Here is a 24,372-nt window from a genome sequence, read left to right on the forward strand (position 1 = left end):
ACTAGGATTACCCCCGAACAGAGAAATTGAATTTGTGATCAAACTTGCACCAAAAACAGCACCGATCTCTAAAGCACCCTATCGAATGGCACTTGCGGAGTTGAAGGAACTTAAGAACCAGCTACAGGATTTGTTGGACAAGGGGTTCATAAGACCTAGTCATCGCCATGGGAAGCACCAGTCTTTATTTGTGAAAAAGAAGGATGGGAGCATGAGAATGTGCATCGATTACCAAGAACTCAATAAGGTCTCCATCAAGAACAAATATCCTTTGCCTAGGATAGATGACCCTTTTGATCAATTGCAAGGGGCAGCAGTATTCTCAAAGATTGATCTGCGATCCGGGTACCATCAGTTGAAAGTGAAAGAGGGAGACATTCTGAAAATGGCTTTTAGAACTCACTACGGGCACTATGAGTTCTTGGTGATGTCTTTTGGACTCACTAACGCCCCATCAGCATTCATGGATATGATGAACAGGGTATTTAAGGACTATTTGGACAAGTTTGTGGTAGTGTTCATAGAGGATATCCTTATCTACTCGAAGACCAAGGAGGATCACGAGTAGCATTTGCGGCTGACTCTGAAAAGACTACGAGAACATCAGCTATATGCTAAGTTCTCTAAGTGTGAGTTTTGGCTGGAACAAGTAACTTTCCTAGGGCATATAGTATCCAAGAATGGGATAGCAGTAGATCCATCCAAGATTGAGGCCATTAGAGATTGGCCCCAGCCGAAGAATGCCTCAGAGGTTCGAAGCTTCTTAGAATTGGCAGGTTATTATCGGAAGTTTGTCGAGGGTTTCTCAAAGGTTGCCACACCCTTGACCAACTTAACCCACAAACATCAAAAGTTTGCATGGACCGAGAAATGTGAAGAAAGCTTTCAAACCATGAAGGATAAGTTAATTTATGCGCCTATCCTTTGTGTTCCCACAGAGGGCGGGAAATTTGTGGTGTATTGTGACGCATCAAAGAATGGCTTAGGGTGTGTGTTGATGCAAGATGGAAAGGTGGTAGCTTATGCTTCTAGATAGCTCAAGTATTATGAGCAACGATATCCCACTCATGATATTGAGTAGGCAGCAGTGGTGTTTGCACTAAAGATATGGAGACATCACCTATATGGGGCAAGTGCGAAATCTACACTTACCAAAAAAGTCTGAAATACTTCTTCACTCAAAAGGAACTAAATATGAGGCAACGAAGGTGGTTGGAATTAGTGAAAGGCTACGATTGCGAAATTCTATACCACCCAGACAAGGCTAATGTGGTTGCTGATGCATTGAGTAGGCAGGGACATAGGAGCGTCTCAGCACTGAATACAATGGAGATGCCCCTTTAGAAGGAGATAATAAATGCTAGCATTGAACTTGTGACAGGAAGCCTAGCGAACCTCACGTTACAATCCTCCCTACTGGAACAAATTCAAGAAGGACAGAAAGTGGATGAAGCCCTAATGAAGCAAGAGGATTTGCTACAAGAAAGTGGTAGCAGTGATTTCACAATGTCCAACGGTGGATTGCTGTGATACAAGGATATGAATTGTGTGCCTGGCAATGATGTGATTAAGGAAAGTATTTTGAAAGAGACGCATGCAACACCCTATTCCTTACACCCAGGGTCGACGAAGATGTACCAAGACCTTAAGGCGTTGTATTGGTGGCCTGGTATGAAGAGGGATATTGCTGAGTTTGTTGTCAGATGTTTAACATACCAGCAAGTTAAGGCAGAACACCAAAGGCCAGCAGGGTTACTTCAATCGCTTTACATTCCGGAATGGAAATGGGAGGATATAGCAATGGCTTTTGTGGTAGGGTTACCCAGGACCACAAAGCAACATGATTTTATTTGGGTAATAGTGAATAGACTCACTAAGTCCGCCCATTTTCTACCTGTTAAGACTACCTACTCAGCGGACCAATATGCATAATTATATGTGAGTGAGATAGTGAGAGTTCATGGGGTTCCAAAGTTGATAATTTTCGATCGAGGGTCAGTGTTTACATCAAACTTTTGGAAGGGACTACAGAGAGCTATGGGATCAAGGCTAAAGTTTAGCACCGTATTTCATCCTCAGACCGATGGGCAGTCTAAGAGAACTATACTAATTCTAGAGGACATGTTGAGATGTTGTGCTTTAGACTTTTTAGAGTCTTGGAACCAATACCTACCCCTAATGGAGTTCTCCTATAATAACAGTTACCAATCCACTATTGGGATGGCTCCCTATGAGATGCTTTATGGGCGCAAGTGTAGATCTCTTTTACACTCGGATGAGTTTCGCGAGAAATAGATTTTAGGCCCTGAAGTAGTTAGGGAAGCAAGTGAGTCGATCAAGAAGATTCGTCAAAGGATGCTTACCGCGCAGAGTAGGCAAAAGAGTTACTCGGACCTTAAGAGAAGGGACATCGATTTTTTAGTGGGCGAGTTTGTTTTCTTAAGAGTCTCGCCGATGAAGGGTATTATGCATTTTGGAAAGAAAGGGAAGTTAAGCCCTAGATATATAGGTCCATTTGAGATTTTGGACAGAGTATGGCAAGTTGCGTACCATTTAGCACTGCCCCCAGCACTGACTGAAAAGCATAATGTCTTTCACATCTTGATGTTGTGTAAGTACGTGTCAGATCCCTCTCATGTTTTGAGTTACGAGTCGTTACAGCTGAAGCAGGACCTAAGTTATGATGAACAGCCAGAGCATGTTATTGAAAAGGGAATCAAGGAATTGAGATCCAGAAGGATTCCATTAGGTAAGGTCTTGTGGGAGAATAGTACGAAACGAGAAGCAACATGGGAGATGGAAGAGGACATGAGAGAAAGATACCCTGAGTTATTTGGTAAGAAAGAATTTCGGGATGGAATTCCTTTTAAGGAGGGTATACAGTAGTGCACCAAATTTTTTTTTATTTAATTTTGTGCTTTGTTTTATTTAATTGTTTAGTGTTGTGAAGTATTTTATTTATTTTTTTAAATTGATTGTTAGAAATTGTTTGAATTTAATTGTTAATTGTTGATTTTATTTATTTGATTTGTGAATATTTGAGTTTTGGTTGAATGCACCAAGGTGCATGGTAGGTAGTGATGCACCCTAGTGATTGAGTGTGTGCATGTGCATGGTTGCATGGTGCACTTGTATAGAATTTTCTGCACACTTTATTGTTTCCTTTTATTAGTATTATTTTATTTAATTGGAGAAAAAAATAAAGGGAAAGGAAGAGAGGAGGACGGCATAGGTGGGAAAGGGAAGATTCATTTCCCATTTATTTTGTTCAATCAAATAAAATGAAAATAAAAGAAAATAACAAGAAGAGGAAACTTACCTTTTTTTTCATTAGGCTAGTAATTGCCTTAGGTTAGATAAAGAGGGATGGAAAGAAGAGAAGAGCCATTTTGGCTCCTTGGTGTCGTCGGCCTAGTGAGAGAAGAGAGAGAGAGTGGGTGTGAGCTAGAGAGAGAAAGAAGAAGAAGAAGAAGAAGAAGAAGAAAAAGAAGAAGAAGAAGAAGAAGAAGAAGGGGAAGAAAGGAGAGAGGATCGAATCTCTCTATAGGTAAGGACTTTCTTGGTTTAATTGATTCTAGAGTTTGGAACTTCTCCTTAATTTCTAGATGTTTGATTTCTCTCCCCATGTTCTTGTTGTGTTCGAACCCCTAGGGTTGTGCGAGGTGGTGGCCATAGTTTGGTTCTTGTGTATTCTCAAGGAAGGTATTGGATTCCTCCCTCAACCTGTGTTGATTTTGTTTTATTGGGGAGATTATGGATCAATGATTTGTAATGATATTTTGTTTTGTTTTCCCTTTTGATTTGTTGGTTGAATGTTATTTTGATCATGGGATGAAGGGTTATTGTGGTTTAATGCATGAAGGGTTTTGGTTTTGATTTATTAAGTATGATGATCTTAGTATTTATGTTTATGTACATGTAGTATTCGACCAAGGCCTATGTAAGGATTTCATGTTGGTTTTGTTTATGTTTCTCTTGGTGTTATATGAACTTGTTCATTATTTTGAGATAGAAACATGTTAAGGTTCATGTAGATGTAAATGAAAATTTTGGTTTTATTTTATGTTTAGGTCATGTGAATTTTGACCTAGGTTTCTTGTGCCATGTATATGTATGATTGATCTTGAATTATGCCTATGATTTGAATGTATATGTGATGATAGGGATCCCTCTTAGAATAACAATATGATAGTAGGAACATGCTAGTGTTTGTGATTTATTTGTATAGATTTAAACATGTATGATTATGGTATGAATTTTGTGAAACATGATGTAAAATGATGAATTTCATGACTTAATATGCTTGCTGATTTTTTTGTATAAATGGTATGAAATATGATGAAAATAATGATTTGCATGCATAAATGTTTTTGCAAGTGCTTTGGTGATTTTATGAAATTAAGAGGGTATTTAATTTACATTAAAATAATATTTTACTCAAATAAATACCTACAATTTTTTTTATATATTTTATAAAGAAAATATGCATTTTAATTCCAAGATGGTGATTTTTGAGGGCTTATTTTGTTGCTGGAAATTTTGGTAAAAATTATGAAAAGTCTTTTAATGAAAGAAAGTTTGTGTGTTTGTTAAAAAATATAACACCCTAAACTATGTAAATATTGAAAATTTTATTTTAAATGTAACATTGAATGTTCACATTTTAATGAGTATGATTTTCTTTGTTTTAATTAAGAAAAATGATGAGATTTAATTCGCTTGTGATTTTTAAACAAATTAAATGGTGGCTGAAAGTTTAGTTTAATAAATTAAAATTAATTATTTAATTATCACATATGAATTTATACTACATAAAATTAAGTCTTAAATAATGCAAGCAAATTATATTTGTCTCACACCTAAAATTATATTTTTCTCACATCAATCTTTTAATTTTATTAATTTAAATAAAGTGCTATTTTGTAAGGGAAACATGATATTTATAAGTACTTTAGATAATGTCAAGTTTTTGGTTATTTTCTATGCAATTTAAAAATAATAAATGGATTTATTATATTTTTTAAAATGGCTAAATAAATTATTTTTATGAAATAAAAATAATGTCTTAAGAGGTTTAATCAACTTAAGGATTTAAAGAAAATAAATAATGGTGAGAAATTGTGGCTTATAAATCTTTATTTTATAAATGATAGAAATAAGCTCGTAGAAATTATCATTTTTAACGTCACTTTTTAACAACGTTCCCACGTATGCATGTCTCATGCAAATGCACTTTTACGTTAAAAAATATCTAATATTCAACCATATAATTTTTACTTGAAAACCATGCATGTATAATAGGTAGAAGTTGCATTATTCTTTTGTGATTTTATGTGAAAAATTTTGCATGCTTGGAAACTATGTGTAATTGTATCATGTGTGCATGGCCCATGCACACATGAGATATGTGAGTTGGGACAAGAAATATTATGTGATGCTAAAGAATGTTATTTGATTATGGTTATAGGCTCGTTGTGAAGTGTGTCAATTTTTGCTTTGCTCGTTTCTGAGGTAAGGAAATTAGATAGAATTTTGTTTATTTATGCTATGAACGGTAAGATTGGTTTGTATGAAGATAAATGCTATGTATGATGGTATACCTTGTGATATGAAGTATGAAATTCTGTTGTTAATTGATATGGTGAAATTTAATGAATCATGTATATCCTTTTTGTGTTGATGCTACTGGATTGCATGTATTTATGATGTTGTATGATATGTAAATGGTTGTTAGAGTGTTGAACGCGACACAAAAAATGGGTTACTAACGATCTAATACATAACCTGAGTTACTAAGGATATAAAGACGTAACTCATAGGGCGGACACGCCGAGGTTATTCAAGGACCAGAGCCTCTTGTTTACCTCAAGATGTGACATCAACAAGATAGAGGTCATGTTCATAAAGATATGATGATGATGTTTGAATATGTTTATGATATATGATGCATGATGACATTAAGTGCAATGTATGTATATGACGTTGTAGGAGTCTTACGATAAGATTATTTTTTGTTGTGTTTTCTTTGTCTGTTATTTGTACTTCCTTACTGGGCTTTTTGCTCAGCCCCCTTTACTTTTCCTTCCAGGCAGCAAATAGGGTTTCTCATTGGCACGCGTTGGTATGTAGGGAGTTCCGACATCAAGGTGTGTATGGCGTGAGGGTATCCTATGGGCGAGCAAATGATCAGTTTAAAACGCCAAAATTTAAAGGACGATGTTATGTTTTTATTTTGATTTCCAAACTTGTCAGTGGGACTTGAACTATATTGATTTTTAAAATGTTGCATGAGAACTTTTATTTTATTTTAAACTATTGAGCCCAACTTCCATGTTTTAGCAAGACCCCACTAAAATTTTCATATAATAAGTGGTTTTCTTCTATAAGCTTATGAGCATGGAGATGTTTTACAAAGTATTAATTTAGGGCGTTTTATTATATCCCACCAAATATGCTTCAATCCCACAAAATATGCTTCAATCCCACCAATTCCTCTCCTTACACCTCACCTAGACCCTATCCCAATGTAAACACAATCTAAAGACAACCTTGTCATCTTATCCCAAAGGATGACAACCCATTTCCTTTTTCCTTTTAATTTCTTAAAATAAATAAATAAACAATTATCCACACACACACATACAATTGGGCACACACACATTTAAATAAAAAAAAAATGTAACCTATTCTAATAACATAATTTGTCACACCTAATAAAATGTAACACTGATAATAAAACAAACAAGTTACACAATTATTCCAAATAAATCAATTAAATCCTAATTCACATAAAACAAACAATTCAAATTATTTTCTACAAATCAAACAATTAAACTACAACATAACAATAAAATAAATAAAATAAAAAAATTGGATCACTATGAGGTGATTCTTGGTATGGATTGGGTGGTTAAGTATGGAGCTACCATCAACTGTCGCAAGAAGGCATTGAACTTTAAGCTAGACAATGGGAAGAGTTCACCTTTGTGGGGGACGCAACAGGACTTCATACACCGATAATCTCGGCCTTAAAAGCACACAATATGATTCTCAATGAATGTCAAGCGTATCTCGCAAACATAGTGGATAAGACAAAAGAAACTAAGCTAATACTGGAAACGTTCCCGTGGTGTGTGAATTCCCAGAGGTGTTTCCAGAGGACTTACCTGGCCTACCTCCAGACAGGGAAATTGAATTTGTGATTGATTTGATTCCAGAGACTGCACCCATATCAAAGGCACCCTACAGAATGGCACCGATAGAGCTAAAGGAATTGAAACTACAACTACAAGAGTTATTGGACAAAGGTTTCATAAGACATAGTTATTCGCCATGGGGCGCTCAAGTGATGTTTTTTAAGAAGAATGACGAAAGCATGAGAATGTGAATAGATTACCAGGAACTTAACAAGGTCACAGTCAAGAACAAGTACCCACTATCGCGAATCGATGATCTCTTCGACCAACTTCAGGGAACGATAGTATTTTCTAAAATCAACTTGAGGTCAGGGTACCATCAGTTAAAGGTGAGGGAAGAAGATATCCCAAAGACTTCCTTTCGGACCCGTTATGGGCATTACGAATTTCTGGTGATGTCTTTTGGACTCACAAATGATCCAACAACTTTCATGGATTTGATGAACCGAGTCTTCAAGGACTCGGATAAATTTGTGGTAGTATTTATTGATGGCATCTTAATCTACTCCAAATCTGATGCAGAACATGAAGAACATCTGAGATTGACACTAAAGAGACTTCAAGAGCACCAGTTGTACGCGAAGTTTAAGAAGTACAAATTCTGGTTAGAGAAAGTGGGATTTTTGGGTCATATAGTTTCTAAGGAGGGAGTAGCAAAGGACCCAGCTAAGATTGAGGCTATTCGAGATTGGCCTCAACCTAAGAATGCAGCAGAGGTTAGAAGCTTCTTAGGACTGGCAGGGTATTATGGAAAATTTGTTGAAGGGTTTTCTAAGATTGTTGCACCCCTAACCAACTTTACAAGAAAGAATCAGAAATACACTTGGACTGAAAGGTGTGAAGAGACCTTTCAGACCGTGAAGAATAAGTTATATCACCTCCAATGTTGTGTGTACAAACTGAAGAAGGGAAGTTTGTAGTATACTGTGATGCTTCCAAGAATGGCTTGGGATGTGTATTAATGCAAGACGGTAGAGTAGTTGCCTATGCCTCAAGACAATTGAAAGAATATGAACAAAGATATCGTACCCATGGTTTAGAGTTGGCTGAGGTAGTGTTTGCACTTAAGATATGGAGGCGCCACCTTTACAGAGAGAAATGCGAGATATACACAGCATATCTTTTAAGTGGTATTTTTCTAATTCTCTATGAGATAAGTGACGTTTTTACATAGTAATAGATTAGGGCGCTTTACATTCCTAGAATCAATAATTTATGATTTATCTATTTTCTCATAATTTGTGATTTTTCTAAAAAAAACTATTTAACAAAAGAGTTAATTTACAATTTAAAAAATCCTTATAGCCCCACATGGTTTACAAACCATTGTGGGGTTATATTTTAAGGCTATAAATAAATTCTTCATTGACTTTGATTTGTAATTTGTCCAAATATTTTTTTTTTTTCTTATGATGATTGATTTCACTCATTCTTGTCCAATAGTTATATTTTATTTTTAGTTTATCCAATTTATATTAATAGTTAACATATTATTTATATTTATATATTAAATTTTGTAGTGTATATTTTTATATATCGAAAAAAATGATAAATCTATATACTTATATATAGTCTATATCTATATACTTATATAAATGATAGCTATATTGAGGTGATGTGGCTTCCTATAATCAATAATACATGATTTATCTATTTTCTTAAAATTTGTGCTTTTTCTAATTTTTTATTTAACAAATGAATTAATTAACAATTTAAAAAACTCATATAGTTGCACTTGGTTTACAAGCCATTGTGGGGTTATACTTTTTTACGCTATAAATAAACCATTCATTGAGTTTGATTTGCAATTTATTCAAATATTAATATTTTTTTTTATAATGATTGATTTAACTCAATCTTGCCCAATAATTTTTTTTAATATATCAAATTTATATTAATATTTAACATATTATTTATATATCTATATTTAATTTTGTAGTATATATATATTATATTTTATATATTGAAAAAATGAGAAATATATTGTAACAAAAATGTATATATATATATATTTTATCGCCTATTTTTTTTTAAAAAAATCATGTTCACAATCTTTGAAGCGGTATATAAAAGAATATATGGTGTGTTGATATTGAGTTCGTTTGGAAAAGAAAAATAGACACTCTATTATGTTATTAAGTTCAAGATACTCAAGGAAATTAAGATCTTATATAATATTGATTTTTTTGTGCTATAATTTATCATTTGTGCTAATCATATAAGATAAAAGAGAAAAAAAAATTATGATATAGTCCCTCCTATTTTTTTTATATAAGATTAGAAAAAGTATTAGCAAACTGAAAAAATTAATTAATTAAATTATGAGACAGTTTTAAGTGATGATCTAATATATGTGTGTGTATATATATATATAATTTCGGACTATATACTTATATAAAGGATAGCTATATAGAGGTGATGTGGCTTCCTATAATCAATAATACATGATTTATCTATTTTCTTAAAATTTATGTTTTTTCTAATTTTTTATTTAACAAATTAATTAATTAATAATTTAAAAAATCTCTATAGTCCCACATGGTTTACAAGCCATGAAGGGCTATACTTTTAGGCTAAAAATAAATCATTCATTGAGTTTGATTTGCAATTTATTCAAATATTAATATATTTTCTTATGATGATTGATTTAACTCAATCTTGCCCAATAGTTATTTTTATTTTAATTTATCAAATTTATATTAATATTTAACATATTATTTATATGTCTATATTTAATTTTGTAGTATATATTTTATATATTGAAAAATATGATAAATATATTGTAACAAAAATGTATATGTATATATATATTTTGTCACATTTTAAAAAAAAAATTCACGTTCACAATCTTTGAAGTGCTATATAAAAGATTATATGGTGTGGTGATATTGAGTTTGTTGGAGAAAAAAAATAGACAATCTATTATGTTAATAAGTTCAAGATACTCAAGGAAATAAGACCCTATAATATTGATTTTTATTTTTTGTTATGATTTATCATTTGTGCTAATCATATAAGATAAAAAAGAAAAAAAATAAAATTATGATATAGTTCCTCATATTTTTTATATAATATTAGAAAAAGTATTAACAAACTGGAGAAATAAATTAATTAATTTATGAGACAGTTTTAAGTGACGATCTAATATATGTGTATGTATATATATATATATATATATGTGTGTGTGTGTGTGGAAGACTTCTCAATAGTTATTATCTATGGATGGTTATCATAAATCACTAAACAAGTTTTTGATGAAGAATAATTATAATGATGATGATGAAAATAAATAAATAAAATATATAAAATTAATAATTTCGAATTTTTTAGATTATTTAGGCAATAAACATTAGTTGGAAAGATAATGGTCACAGTAATTATTCTCATTAATTCCAAAATGATTTTTTTTCTCATGGAATGGATAAAAGGAATGACTCAAGAATGAAGAAGGAATGGAGAATGTACGCCCTGGTTTTCCCACGGGCTGATTAGCAAGCTAAGCTGCGGCCTAATCATGACTACCACGTGGACATCCCCAAGACCGAAGTTGCCATCGTAAGGTCCTACCTCTTTAGCTTGAGGTAGCCCAAGGGTTCGCCAAGATTGCCTAAGGACTGAGTCCGGACTCTGGAGACCGGAGGTCGAGTGAAGTATCCAGCTCGTGGTACGAGCTGGAGTTGGAGGCTATGACCCTTTATAACGTCAACCACGCAAGGTAAACGTGCATATATCAGACATCACGTGTCTGATATATCCCTGACTTCTCGGACACGCAGCGTGAATGTGCGTATTCAGACACCCACGGCTGGGTTGGGCCGTGCGGCCCATTATCTCCTTACCTATTGATTTGACCACACTTATGTGTCAGGTTTAGGAATTAATCATGAATGTCATAGAGTTGACATGATAGGTAAGAAGATCACGGGATGACCTTCTTACCAACTCCCAGGTGCCTTCTCTTATAAATATGGAGACCTTGGGAGTTAATAGGGGTTGGATTCTCTATTGTAAGAAATACCCTGTAATCAAATATCCAGTATATAGCAATAATACTGACTAGTGGAGTAGAATGATTTTAACCTTTGAACCACTCCAAAATTTCTTTTGTGCCACCATCTCATTTCTAAGATCATTCATCTATTTCGGTTCAACATAAGCACTAATCCCTTTCTCTTCTTTTCTTAATTACCTGTTGGCGAAGAACCGCGTCAACAGTTTGGTGCTTTCATTGAGAGCAAGTCAGATTAGTGTTGTCGCGAACATCCAACTATGGTGACTACTCGATCCAGGCACGGTAACGAGACAGAACAGCATGATGGGCAGGAGGCTCATCATACTGCCATCCCTGGTGAACAAGTTCCTGAAGTCCAGCAGCGGCCAGGAAAGCAGCCGGCGGGCCAGGACGACACTGGAAGTTCGGCGCCCCGGCCACCTAATCCAAACCCATGTTATTACACTGTGGTGGAGATGGAGAATGCTCAGCTGAAGAGCCAACTAGCAATAGCTAACCAGCAGATCAAGGATGTGCTGGCCCGACTACCCCCTCTCACAACCGACGCTAACGTCGGAGAGAGGCAAGGCGAGGCTCCTAAGTCTCGCCAGGGTAACCGGTCCAGGCATAGCCGCTCGGACAGACTTCCGACAGCCAACTCCACTCCTTCATCACACCATCGAGAGGCAAACTTCGAAGAAGTGCCTAGAGCCGGACAACAGCAATACAGCCGTTCGGTCAGAACTTCGACTCCTAGCTCCCAACCAGCCTCGAGCGCGCCTAGGGAAGCTCGAAGAAATTCCCGGAGGAGATCCGGGGAGGGCTCGCAGCATCAGCCCGTCCCCAACAACCGTCCTGCGCCTCGTTCAGATCGTCAGGCGCGGGACCAGCAGGTTGGCAGGGCCGAAAGGCCCCCACCGAACTTGATCCGTCCTGACGGAACCAGGATCGCCTCTCCAGTCAGGCATCCTTCGTCTCCAATCAGATATCCATCTCCTCCTCAGCCCGTCCGAGATATTCCAGCCTATGGGAGCAGCAGGAGAAACCTGCCATCAGCCGGACCTTCCTGACGTAGCAGGGCGCCAAGGGAAAGCCCAGATCCTCAGCACCAAAGGCGGGCTCCGAGCCTCTCTAGTAGGAGCTACTGGACTGGCAGTCACCGGAGTGATCTCTCTGGCGGAGACCTGCGTCAGCGTTTGAGTTCGGCACAAAGTCCACAGGCCACCCAGGGGGGCGACCTGCGAGATCTCCTTAACTCTCATAGAGGGGAGCCAGCAGGAGGAAACAGCCATGCTCGCTCAGGGGGGGCCCTGTCCGAAGTATGTAACGGTGGGAATGCCCCAAATAACCTATCTCAAGATAGGAGGGGCAATAACCCACCAAATATGTACAATGGATCCGGAGCTGTTGAACAGCCCCGGAATAACCAAGGACATCAGGACCAAACCCTCGAGCGCCTGGCTCAGATGGAGGAGCTAATGAGGAAGCTCCTAACGGAGAAAGAGAAAGATGAATATGATTCAGGGGATGAGATGGAGCTCTTCGCCCCCAACATAGCAGCAACGGCGTACCCACCTGGTTTTCGTATGCCGCACCTGTCCAAGTTCAATGGGGATGGGGACCCGTCGGATCACCTGGGGATGTTTAACACCCTGATGATGGCCCACAACATTGGCCCCGAGCTGAGGTGTTTAATCTTTCCTTCCACACTGACTGGACCTGCCAGGCAGTGGTTCAAGTAAGGTAAAAGGCAGTCAATCAGCTCCTGGAAGACTTTCTCGGCAGACTTCAAAAGGGCATTCTGAGCCTCCCAGGCTGCCCGCGTCCAAGCCGACTCTCTGGCTAACGTGAGGCAGCAGCCCGATGAAACCCTGAAAGCTTACCTGAGCAGATTCGCGAACGTCGCTGCTCGGGCCAGAGATGCGAACGACAGCTCCAAACTCATGGCCATGAGAATGGGAATCCTCGTCAGAGGAGAGCTCTGGAAGGATATACAAAGGGAGGGAGTTAGCTCGGTTAACGAATTCCTTAATAGGGCCCAGGAATGGATCAACTTGGAGGAGGCCGAAGCTTCAGCTGCAGGAACCAGCCAGGTCCCTGAGCAGCCCGCTGGAGTGGGGACGGAGGTCGTGGCAGCGACCCAAAACGTCACACAGAACAACCAGCTCGGTGGAGGCAAAAGAAAGGGAAATGGCGAAAACAGCCATCACGCCCAAAAGAAGAATAAGTTCGTAGACAAGTTTAAGCCCGTCTACGCGACTTATACAGAGCTCACCCAGTCTAGGGAGAATATCTTCCTAGCCAACTCTACTCGCCTCCCGTGGAAGAGGCCGGAGCCGTTGAAGCACCAAAAGGGGAAGAGAGACACCTCCAAGTTTTGTCGTTTTCATAACGATGTTGGTCACAATACCAACGATTGTAGGCATCTAAAAGATGAGATCGAGACTCTCATCCGAGCCGACCCCTTGGCTCAATACACGCGAAACAGGGTTCCAGCGAGTCGACCTGCTCCAGAAGTCCCGGCCAGTCAGCCCGGGTCTCGGGTAGATCAGGATGCCCCTCCTCCCGTGATAGGAGGGGAGATATCCACCATCTCTGGAGGTCCGCATATGGCCGGCACGAGCAGGGGCGCCCAGAAGAGATACGTGAACGAACTCATGGTGCACAATGGAGTAGAGTTCATCCCGGAGCAGCGTCAGCCAAAGCAGCAGCGATTGGAGAGGCAACCGATCATCTTTACAGAGGACGATGTGGGCCATGTCCAGTTCCCTCACAATGACCCTCTGGTCGTGGCAGTTCAGCTCGCCAATCGGAGAGTTAGGAGGGTGCTGATCGAAAATGGGAGCTCTGTGAACGTCCTATTCCGGTACACATTGGAGAAGATGGGTTTGACCGTCGCCGAGCTGAAGGCGACCTCCATGATGCTATATGGTTTTTTGGGAGAAGGATCAGCAGCAATAGGGACGATCGAGCTGGTGATCACCCTAGGAGAAGGACCTCGGACAGTCTCTAAACTCCTCGAGTTCGTGGTCATCGACTGCTCCACTGCATACAACGCAATTTTGGGACGACCTACGCTCATAGCTTTTGAGGCCGTCACTTCCATTCGTCACCTCACGATGAAATTCCCTACTTCCACGAGAATATGCACTGTCCATGGCGATCAGCTCGCTGCCAGGGAATGCTACAGCATTTCCATGAAGGGAAAATCTAAACCCGGGCAGTTAGCAATGGCCGTCCAAGGTAGTGAGGAGGAATCTCAGGAACCCTTTGCTTATCCTGAGATTGAAAAACCTCAAAGCGCCGAGGGAGAAAATATCGTCTTAAGTGAGGATATTGACCCTCGAATAGGCGAGGACAGATCTGAGCTCCAGGCTATTGTGGAGCTCGAGGAAGTGAACATCGATCCGCAGAACCCTTCACGGAAGGTCAAGCTCGGGAAAAACCTCTGTAGCAAGAGGAAGGCGGAGCTGACTAGGTTTCTGCGGGATAACCTGGACGTGTTTGCATGGTCTCATGAGGATATGGTGGGAATTAGCTCGAGTGTCATCATGCACACACTTCATCTGGATAAAAGCGTTCCTGCAAAGTCCCAGAAACAAAGACATTTAGGAACGACCCAGGCTGAAGCCCTAGAAGAAGAAGTAGCCCGGCTCAAGAAATACGGCTTTATCCGTGAAGCCAAGTTTCCAGTTTGGTTCGCCAACCCCGTGCTAGTCCCAAAGCCCAACGGGAAGTGGCGGACCTGCATCGACTTCTCCGACCTGAATAAAGCCTGCCCTAAGGATTATTTCCCATTGCCAAGGATTGACCAGTTGGTAGATGCCACAGCGGGGCACGAGCTCATGTCCTTTATGGACGCGTATTCAGGCTACAATCAGATCTCCATAAATCCGGCGGACCAAGAGCATACCAGCTTCATGACCCCGACTAACGTTTATTATTACAAGGTCATGTCGTTCGGGCTGAAGAACGTAAGTGCTACCTATTAGAGGTTGGTGAATAGAATGTTCGCAGACCAGATCGGAAAAAACATGGAAGTGTACGTTGATGACATGCTAATCAAGTCAAAGACTACTGATAACCATGTTTCCGACCTGGAAGAATGTTTTAAGATACTACGGGAGTATGGCTGAGGCTTAATCCACAGAAGTGCACTTTTGGAGTCGCATCAGGGAAATTCCTGGGGTTCATAGTCAATACCCGAGGAATCAAGGCAAACCCCGACAAGATCAGATCATTGCCCGAGCTTCCTTCACCCAGGTCACGCAAGGACGTCCAAGGCCTGACAGGAAGGGTGGCAGCCCTCAACCGGTTTATTTCGAAGTCCACCGATAAGTGCTTGCCATTCTACAACCTGCTCCGAGGAAATAAGAAGTTCGAATGGACAGAAGAGTGCGTAAGCGCTTTCCTCGACCTGAAGGCACATCTGGCCGAGCCACCCGTATTATCCAAACCAAAAGCAGGAGAGCCTCTTTTCCTCTACCTGGCTATCACGGAAGATGCAGCTAGTGTCGTATTAGTGCGGGAAGAAGACCGGGTTCAGAAACCAGTCTACTACATCAACAAGAGACTTCTCGGAGCTGAATCCCGGTACCCATTGATGGTGAAGCTGGCATTCTGCCTTATCACAGCCTTGCGAAAGATTAGGCCGTACTTCCAGTCCCACTCGATACACGTCATGACCGATCAGCCTTTAAGGCAGGTTTTGCAAAAACCTGAAGCATCGGGACACCTGTTAAAGTGGCCAATCGAACTCAGTCAGTTCAAGATTTTATACACTCTGCGAACTACTATAAAGAGTCAGGCCCTGGCCGATTTTGTAGCCGAGTGCACAGGATTCCGCGAGGATCCTGAAGAAGACTCACCCCAGGTCGCCTCGGCCCAGGCATCGTGGAAGATATTCGTGGATGGTTCATCCAACGAGAATGGCTCAGGAGCTGGAATCATTTTAATATCCCCCGAGGGACATAGATTCCACTCGGCATTGAGGTTCGGGTTCCAGGCCTCCAACAACGAGGCCGAATACGAAGTTTTGCTGGCCGGGCTGAGGATAGCCCAGGAGCTGAAGGCGAGCTCTGTCCAGTGCTTCAGTGACTCCCAGCTCGTGGTAAACCAGGTTCTGGGCGAATATCAAGCACGGGGACCCAAGATGGCTGCCTATCTGGCAAAGGTAAAAGTTGAGCTGTCCGCGTTTGGGCGAGGCTCGATCGAGAAGATACCTCGGGAGCAGAACACTAACGCAGACGCTCTTGCCAAGCTCGCCACCTCTGGGGAGATGGAGACCTTGGGGTTAGTTCCAATAGAATTCTTGGAGAAACCAAGTATAGAAGAAGTCAGGACGGAGGTCGAGATGATCGACGCCAGGCCGACCTGGATGACCCCCATCCTTGAGTATCTCGTCAAGGGAAAGTTACCTGAAGGACGTAATGATGCACGGTGAGTACTCTATCAAGCTCCCAGGTATACGATAGTAGATGGGGTGTTATACCGACGTGGGCACTCCCTACCTCTCCTACGGTGTGTTCTTCTAGACGAAGCAAAGGCCATCCTGCAGGAAGTGCATGAGGGTTTTTGCGGACACCACACTGGGGGGCAAAGCTTGGCCTTAAAGGTCCTGAGGCAAGGATATTACTGGCCAACTCTGTCCAAAGACTCGATCTCATACGTGAAGAAGTGCGACAAGTGCCAGCGATTCGCCACAGTTGCCCGATCTCCCCCAGTCAAGCTGAAGATGATCTCGTCCCCATGGCCGTTCGCAGTTTGGGGGATCGACTTGGTTGGCGCCCTCCCTACTGCCAAAGTCGGGGTCCGTTTCGTGGTGGTGGCCATCGACTACTTTACAAAGTGGGCTGAGGCAGAACCTCTAGCAACGATAACTTCCAAAAAAGTCCTTGACTTCGTGGTCAAGAGCATTATCTGCCGGTTCGAGCTGCCCAAGAAGATCGTTTCCGAAAATGGGACTCAGTTCGACAGCGACCTGTTTACCGAATTTTGCGAAAGTCACGGAATTGTGAAAAGTTTCTCCTCCGTCGCCTATCCTCAAGCGAACGGCCAGGTCGAAGCTGTCAACAAGACTCTCAAGGCGAGCCTCAAAAAGAGATTAGATGAAGCGAAGGGGGTCTGGCCAGAACAGCTCCCCCAGGTCCTATGGGCATACCTGACCTCGCATCGGACTCCTACGGGTCATACTCCTTTTTCCCTAACCTTTGGGAGTGAGGTAGTCCTCCCCGTGGAGGTTAAGGTGCTTTCGCATAGGGTCCAGTCTTATGAACAGGACCGCAACCATGAGCTACTTTGCGCTTCCCTTGACCTAGTTGATGAAAGGCGAGAAGATTCGCAACTCCAGCTCGCCCATTATCAGCAGAAGATCACTTGCTATTTCAACTCCAAAGTCAAAAAGCGCGCCTTTAGCGTTGGCGACCTGGTCCTGAGGAGAGTCTTCTTGGCCAGTAAGGATCCCAAAGATGGAGTCTTGGGACCGAACTGGGAGGGGTCGTATCAGGTCATCGAAGTCATTAAAGAGGGAACTTACAAGTTAGCTCGGCTCGATGGAGGGGCAGTCCCACGAACCTATAACGCCATCCATTTAAAGAAATATTATCAATGATTCCCTTGTAAGGCCTGAAAGGCCATTTTTCATGTATTAAGCAATGAAAATTAACTCTTCGTTTATATTTGTACATGTTTTTCAAGTGTAATCTAAAGTAACCACGAAAGACCCTTTCCCAGTTACTTGGGGGGCATATGGTACCTGGATATAACCAGGTCGCCTTAATGACTTAGAAGTTGATTCATATCGATTGATCATTGCTCTTCTTAAAGAGCTCGAGATATTGATAGGGATTAACGCGAACTAAGTCCTATCCTGGATTTAACCAGGTCGCCTTAAAACTTAGAAGTTAATTTAAATCTATTGATCGTTGTTCTTCCTAAAGAGCTCGAGATATTGATAAAAATTAACACAAACTAAGTTTTCAAATTAAGTTCCTGGATATAACCAGGTCATAAAACTTAGAAGTTAATTTAAATCTATTGATCGTTGTTCTTCCTAAAGAGCTCGAGATATTGATAAAAATTAACGCAAACTAAGTTTTCAAATTAAGTTCCTGGATATAACCAGGTCATAAAACTTAGAAGTTGATTTAAATCTATTGATCGTTGTTCTTCCTAAAGAACTCGAGATATTGATAAAAATTAACGCGAACTAAGTTTTCAAATCAAGTTCCTGGATATAACCAGGTCATAAAACTTAGAAGTTAATTTAAATCTATTGATCGTTGTTCTTCCTAAAGAGCTCGAGATATTGATAAAAATTAACACGAACTAAGTTTTCAAATTAAGTTCCTGGATATAACCAGGTCATAAACCTTAGAAGTTAATTTAAATCTATTGATCGTTGTTCTTCCTAAAGAGCTCGAGATATTGATAAAAATTAATGCGAACTAAGTTTTCAAATTAAGTTCCTGGATATAACCAGGTCATAAAACTTAGAAGTTAATTTAAATCTATTGATCATTGTTCTTCCTAAAGAGCTCGAGATATTGATAAAAATTAACGCGAACTAAGTTTTCAAATTAAGTTCCTGGATATAACCAGGTCATAAACCTTAGAAGTTAATTTAAATCTATTGATCATTGTTCTTCCTAAAGAGCTCGAGATATTGATAAAAATTAACGCGAACTAATTTTTCAAATTAAGTTCCTGGATATAACCAGGTCATAAAACTTAGAAGTTAATTTAAATCTATTGATCGTTGTTCTTCCTAAAGAGCTCGAGATATTGACAAAGGTTAGCGCGAACTAAGTTTTTCAAAAATAGTAACTAAAATGCATAGAGGCAAAGGGAAGTAAATCAATTAAAAATAAAATTGAGTTAAATTGTCTCGAGGTGGAAGCACCTCATGCAAAGGTTACACAAAAAAAATTAAATTAAGAATATTGAAGGAAAGGGCACGAGAGAGGAAGGCCCTAAGCTCCGCCAGGTGGCCCCTTGGAGGTTGCCGTCTCGCCCTGCTCAGCTGTGCCGGAGCCTTCCCCGGTCTCGGAGGGCGCTTCTTTATCGAGGCGAGCTTTGAACTTCACCAGCAAGCGCTCCCAGATGTTCGCTGCCAGGAAGGAGAAGTCGGCGTCCGGGTTATAGGCCCAGCAATGGTAGAACATGTCCTCCATGGCTTTGTCTGAAGTTTCCCGCTCGGCCTCCACATTCGCGGCATCTAGGTCTGTCAGCGCAGTGGCGAGGGCGGTCTCGAGCTCTTGTAGCTTTGGGCGAGTTTTTTCTAGCTCGGCCTGAGCGGCCGCCAAGGCATCCTTAGCCGTCTGCGGAGAAGCCTGGTGAGTGGCCACAGCTTCCTGGTGCTCGCTCCTCATTTCCTCGAGCTGGGCCTTGGTCCTGGCTATGCTCCGATGGAGGGCAACGACGCTCTGCGAAAACGGAGAGGAAATTATCTTAGAAAAAAAAAAAGAAGGGAGAAAGGAAACACAGGGCAAGGCATGATAATAAAAAACCACAAAAGGGTAAAGGTCAGCTTACCGTCATGTCCATGCCCAAAGAAGACTCCAGCACGCCCACTGGGCTCCTGGTTTCGATGGCCCTGAGCTCCTTCTCGTTGAACTTGTAGATGTGGCTGACGGCGTAGTTCGCCGACTCATACACCGTTCCCCAGAAGGCCCCGGGAATCTTCTCCAGGTTCTGAGGGTCGACTGGGATGCGCACCTCAGAGGGTACAATCAACGAAGCCCCGGGCTCCGCCCTTGCGTCCCGGATGAGGGCCGGAGCTCGCAGAGGGGGTGGGGGCATGCTGCTCCCCCCTGCAGCAGGAGGAACCGTTCCCACGACCTGGGCGGCTGGGGGTTGCTCTTTCTCCTTTGCAGGAGACTTGGTGGGGGTCCCAGCGGCATGCTTAGACGTCTGGAGCCTCTTCATTCTTGGCCCAGAGGCCCCAGCTGAGGGGTTCCCCCTGGCGAACGCACCCCGCAGACTCTCTTCGGGCTGAGACATATCTTCTGTCAAAACAAAGATATGGTTAGTACAAAAGTTAGCAGTCATGCAGAAACAAAAACAAAGGGGGAAAAAGAGAAATTCAAGTATATGTATACTAAAGGGAATCCTACCCCCCGAGCTAGAAGAAGAATCTAAGTCAATTACTTCCCGAGCTGGCGCAAGTTCTGGGTCCGAGGCTGATTCAGGGCTAGATTCTTCTACGTATTGCCTAAGTCTCGGAGCTACGGCACCCCTCCGGAGTGATGACCATGACCGAAGGTTGGTCCCATACTCCTCGAATAGGATCGACCTAAAGGCTAGGGTGTTATCTACTACTACGGTACCCCTAGGCTGGCTATCTTGGTAGTCCAACACAAGCCGGTCGACACAGTGGAGCAGGGTTGTGTCCAGGTCCGGATCACTTCGGTGACGATGGACGAGCTGTCTAGGATTGAACCTAGCTAGCCGGGGGTCTGCGGTGGCCCTATCTAAGTTCCTAAACAAATAAGGGTTACCTTGGCCAGAAGGACCTGCGGCTGCTCCAGACAGGATCCGCTCCTCGCCCGCTGTCTGGGCGACCTCCAACGCCCGCTTCTTGTTCCTCATGAGGGGAACCTCGTCCTCCTCATCTTCATCCACCACGACCTCCTCCACGATGATGGGCCTGGTATCGCGAGCTGGGGGAAGCCCCCGGGGCCTCCTCAAGTTTAGAGTCTGATTTGGGAAGATCAGCTTGCAGGCCACCATCGTCTCGTCTGTCACGAGCACGCGATAGTCCTTTTCGCTGGGGGGCAAGCCCGCCAGTGTTTCGTACTGGGCCTTGAGGGTCACAGATTTCTCTGTCCTCGCGAAGATAGCTGCAGGATTAATCTAAATCAGAAAGGGATACAAGAGGAGTTGTACGATACTTAACTTACAAGCTAAGGTTGAAAAGCACTTACGAGGACGATTGAAGTAGTGGAGCTCGCAGTTTCGGAACCCCGTCGACATAAAGAATTTATCTTTGAAGTCGTTGGGGTGGCTGGGCAGCTCGATGACCGCAGCCGTGTTGGGGAATCGGGTTAAGTAATAAAACCCGTCACCTCGCCCCCGCTGCTCTGGGCTGGCCTTGAGGCAGAAAAAGTACAAAATATCCGCAAGAGTGGGGACCTCCCACTCGTGCTTCAAGAATAAATATCTTAACCCCGCCAACAACCGATAAGAGTTGGGGGGGAGCTGGAATGGGGCCAACCTCATGAAATTGAGGAAGTCAGGAAAATACTGATCCAACGGGAGGAAGGCCCCCGCCTTGAAGTGCTCGTCGCTCCGGGCCGCGAATGCCTCGTCAAGCGGCGTGCAGCTCCGCTCGCCCTCTGCGGGAGGTCGAGCAATCACTGATGCTCTCCCCAGCCCGATGTTGTGGGAGAGGAATATTTTGTTGACCTTCGTCTGGTCGGTAATCTTTGAGACGATCCTCTCCGCCTCAAAGAACGCGTCAGGAGCCACCTCGAGCTCCTGTTCCACTGCAGGCCCAAAGTTGGGGATCAGGGATTCGGGCATCACCGCTTTTCCTTTGTCTTGCTGGGAGGCCGAGCTGCCAGCGGTCTTCTTTGGAGCATTCTTCTTCGGTGCCATCTGGTCGCCTAGCGAACAAAAGAAAAGATTTCAGAAAAGGTGACCTAAGCATGAGGAAGAATAAAAAAGAGCGTTCTTTACACGAGCTGAGGTAAGCCCAGCTCGTGGAGAGTGAGACCACGCGGTTCTATGAACACGCGCCTGTGCTCCCAACAGATTCCCAATTACTCAGAATTCATGTGTCAGGAGGGTCAGGATAGAATTTGCCTTGGAAGGAAAGTTTCAATAGGCAAGGAAGGCAAAACCGCCTGTGAAGCGTGTCCCCTAAGCTACCTGGTTTCGCACCCAAAATACCAAAAATCCTGCCCAGAAATTTTCCCCAGAAAAGGCATCCTATAAACCATACTCCTAAGTGATTTCCTACTGCAAAAATACCCTAACCTAAAAGGATTTCACCCTTCATACCCACAAAAACCAGTAAACCCTTGCATGCAGCTACAGTAAATATTTACCTAAGCTACAGTGAAAAATATTTTCAAAACATGCACAGTCAGGAGACTTACAGAGTGTTTGGCTGGGAAGTGGATGGAGGTATCGCCTAGGTTGGAGCTTCGTCAGAGTAATTGTTTCCAAAGCTTCGAAGGAGCCCTTACGCCTGAGCTTCTTGAACGCTGAGAATAGCAGTCGGAAAGAAGAGGGTTTTTCTTTTGAGATGAAGAAAGAAGAAGAAGAGAATTTATGAGAAATTTCAAATGAAAGGGTGGCCCATGCGTGGGGTGGCCACCCCTTTTATATACGTGAAGGGTCACGTAAAAAGGGTCGTTGGATGGCCCTGATGTGGGATCCAAGGCCCTCCACTCGAAATACGAAACGACGGCTGAGTATAGGCTAGGCCATTAAATGCGGTTCTCGGAAGACGTACCGTCACCAACCACGATGTTCCACGTATTAGGCGCCTGCGTAAAATGTGGAATGTGAAGAGTTCATGGGGAAGCCTAAAAGCCCCTACTGTGGCCTTATACGACGTTGTGTACCACGAGCAGGGGCTTGGGGAGCAGATGTACGCCCTGGTTTTCCCACGGGCTGATTAGCAAGCTAAGCTGCGGCCTAATCATGACTACCACGTGGACATCCCCAAGACCGGAGCTGCCATCGTAAGGTCCTACCTCTTTAGCTCGAGGTAGCCCAAGGGTTCGCCAAGATTGCCTAAGGACTGAGTCCAGACTCTGGAGGCCGGAGGTCGAGTGAAGTATCCAGCTCGTGGTACGAGCTGGAGTTGGAGGCTATGACCCCTTATAAAGTCAACCACGCAAGGTAAACGTGCATATATCAGACATCATGTGTCTGATATATCCCTGACTTCTCGGACACGCAGCGTGAACGTGCGTATTCGGACACCCACGGCTGGGTTGGGCCGTGCGGCCCATTATCTCCTTACCTATTGATTTGGCCACACTTATGTGTCAGGTTTAGGAATTAATCATGAATGTCACAGAGTTGACATGATAGGTAAGAAGATCACGGGATGACCTTCTTACCAACTCCCAGGTGCCTTCTCCTATAAATATGGAGACCTTGGGAGTTAATAGGGGTTGGATTCTCTATTGTAAGAAATACCCTGTAATCAAATATCCAGTATATAGCAATAATACTGACTAGTGGAGTAGAAGGATTTTAACCTTTGAACCACTCAAAAACGTCTTTTGTGCCACCATCTCATTTCTAAGATCATTCATCTATTTCGGTTCAACATAAGCACTAACCCCTTTCTCTTCTTTTCTTAATTACCTGTTGGCGAAGAACCGCGTCAACAGAGAATGAATATTAAATAAGATTTTTTTTATCATTTAATTAATAAATATGTGACCGTTATGTCATCAGGTAGCCCTTCCAAAAGTTTGAAAAAGTGGAAATTTATTTTTAAAAATATTAATTAACAATTATAAATATGGACCATTGATCTTAATCCAATGATTAATATTAAAATAACCATCCATGGGTAGTTACCATTAAGAGTGCCCATATATATAAATATATATAATTTCGGTTGAATTACACAAACATACATAACACTAAAGAAAAGTTGAAGAATTACTACATGTATACAAAAACTATAATTTTCTATCATTATATATATACAAAAAGATATGATGTGGCTTCCTATACTCAATAATATTTTATTTATCTATTTTCTCATAATTTGTGATTTTTTTTTTTATTATTTAACAAAAGAATTAATTAACAATTTAAAAAATCTCTACAGTCCAAGATGGTTTACAAATCATTGTGGGGTTATACTATTAGGCTGTAAATAAACTATTTATTGACTAAGATTTGTACAACCATTGTGGGGTTATACTATTAGGCTATAAATAAACTCTTTATTGACTAAGATTTGTAATTTGTCCAAATATAAATATTTAATTTTATTATGATGATTGATTTAACTCATTCTTGCTCAATAATTTTTTTTTTTTAGTTTAACAAATTTATATTAATAGTTGTCATATTAATTATATTTATATATTTAATTTTAGAGTATATATTTTTTATATATTATATACATATAAAAAATGATAAATCTATATAGTTATAAAAAGCCTATATACTTATATATAGGAGAGCGATACAACTTCCTAGAATCAATAA

The sequence above is a fragment of the Humulus lupulus genome, chromosome X (assembly GCF_963169125.1).
Source record: "Humulus lupulus chromosome X, drHumLupu1.1, whole genome shotgun sequence".
NCBI lineage: Eukaryota > Viridiplantae > Streptophyta > Magnoliopsida > Rosales > Cannabaceae > Humulus > Humulus lupulus.